Source organism: Ostrea edulis, chromosome 9 (genome assembly GCF_947568905.1).
Source record: "Ostrea edulis chromosome 9, xbOstEdul1.1, whole genome shotgun sequence".
Taxonomy (NCBI): Eukaryota; Metazoa; Mollusca; class Bivalvia; order Ostreida; family Ostreidae; genus Ostrea; species Ostrea edulis.
Genome location: NC_079172.1, coordinates 50683028 through 50685447, shown reverse-complemented (window position 1 = coordinate 50685447; position 2420 = coordinate 50683028).

The following is a 2420-nucleotide window of genomic DNA, read 5'->3' as shown; positions in this document are numbered from 1 at the left end:
ATTGTTCTATCATTCCCTTTAATTAATTTCTCGGTAACGAATGTTACATCACGAATGTTACATCTTGACACGTTTGTCAAATTTCAGATCAACCAATGACTTCTGCAAAAGAAATGTTTATATTTTCATTCTCTGTACACTACGAGATTTTCATAAAAGGGGTAACATTTGCTCTGCAAATACGTTTTCATAAAAAGTTTATTGTATCGTATGTTACATTTCTAAAATCAGAATGCAAAATTTTGAGAATATGATGACTTCTTCTCAATGCCACATCCAAATATCGCTTGATGAATATTTTCACACAGTTTTTGAATATTTTAGCGCCAAAATAGATCAAAAACATAAAGATAATACGAAATCTTTGTCCATACATTGGGTGTTTAATTGACCCTATGATCACATAATATAATCTGGCGACATGGAGTAATATATACACCACTGCTTAAAATCATACGCAAAAGTTGTTAAACTTTTATTGAATGAAAATTTAGGAAATACTCAGATTTTTATATTTGCTTGTTCAATTTTAAAAATTGAGTCGGCGACAGTCACGTACGTTACAAAATTAGGGTATCTACGCTTCCTACCAAGTTTATAAGTAAAGGGGAAATAAAAAGTATACCATGCCTAGGGAGGCTATGGATCCATGAATGTATAGCACACAAAATATATGATTTGGTATAGCTTATTTTCTAATAAAGTGCCAGCGACATCGATTGCACGCTTTTATTGACTTTGAGTGTGTAGATACAATATTATAAAATGTAAATTAGCCTATTAGTACATGTAATTTCTTCACAACACACGTCAAATGCGAAATTGAAATATTACGGCACAAAGTTAACGAATTGTAGCATTTTGAGGTGTGCAATTTTGATTTTCATGATATATTAATTAATGTAGCACTTAAAAGCATATTACATGTAGGAAAAGGAAAACCTTGTACTTGTTTTCATAATGAACTTGGGAAAAAAAGCTTTGAAAATTGGACTGAACTCGCAATATATAAGGTTTTATCGAAATAGCTTTTTTAAATTGAATTCATTTCCATTTTTACTACAGTATATTTTAAAATATATATAGTGAAGAAATGAAATGGTGAGTCCCTTATAAATGTAGTATGAGTACGACAATATTCGAAAGATATTACATTTAATAAAAGAAATAAAATCTATTCGAACTAGGTAATGGGTGACATTAATTTTTATGTACAATCGCAAACCCATTGAATACAGTGTCGCATTAAAGCATTCAGTGGTGGATGTAGAGAGGGGTGGATTGCATTCCCCTTTTTGGGTTGAACTTTTTATATAATTAAAATACATCCCTCCACTTGCTTTGTAGGATACCCAGTTAATCATCAATTTGCACTTTGTTTGGAGTCAAACAGGATGATGCGTCGGGGTTGATGGAAACCTGATTTTCGTGAAAATTAAAGTGTCACTCACTGATCCTCGTGGCATGGCTTGTCACAAATCTCAGTGTCTCTTTTCAGTTTCAGTGTCCAAATTCTTCGAAATTTAGGGTCTTTTCGGAAAAGAAACATACTTAATCCCTGTCCCGATTTCACATTGCAGTTCAAAACAGCACATTGTACCATAATATAGGACTTTTCTATGTAAACACTATAAAACCCTATCAATGCAATCGAAAGTTTTGTCTCAGATGACGTCATAAGCTACGAACGATAACTCACGTCACAACACATTTATCGATCGCTCAGGTAAAAGTTTGATAGCGCCGTGTAATTCACGCCAAGTGATTTTTATCAAAATTGCCATGGAAATTAATCCATAAGTGTACGAGAGACATTTTTCTGTATAAAACTCAAGTTTTAGGAAAATCACCGTCCTTGACCTTTAAACACCACTCTGATTACACGCACATGTGCTCTGAAGTTGAAATTAAAAATATGCTGGAGTTCCTCATTGATATCTTCGTAGTCTTTGGTGGTCAGGTCTTCCAAAAATCTGTTGGAATTTCCATGGGCACGGGTTGTGCTCCTTTGTTGACGGACCTGTTTTTATATTCTTATGAAGCAGAATTTATTCAAAAACTTTACGTGAGAAGAAAACGTCTCTTCCTGTGACCTTCAATGCGACATTTAGATAGATGGACGACGTTTTATGAAAGGTGAAGTTAACGAACAGTGATCAATCTCATAACTCCTATAAGCAATACAAAATAGATAGTTGGGCAAACACGGACCCCTGGACACACCAGAGGTGTGATCAGGTGCCTAGGAGGAGTAACCATCCCCTGTCGACCGGTCACACCCACCTAGAGCCATATATCCTGATCAGGTAAACGGAGTCATACTTAGTCAAAATCAGTGAGTCAAAAACGATTTAACAATCGGTATGAAACATTGTTAGTCCGTTCTTGGCACATTGATTTTGACTACGGATGACTCCGTT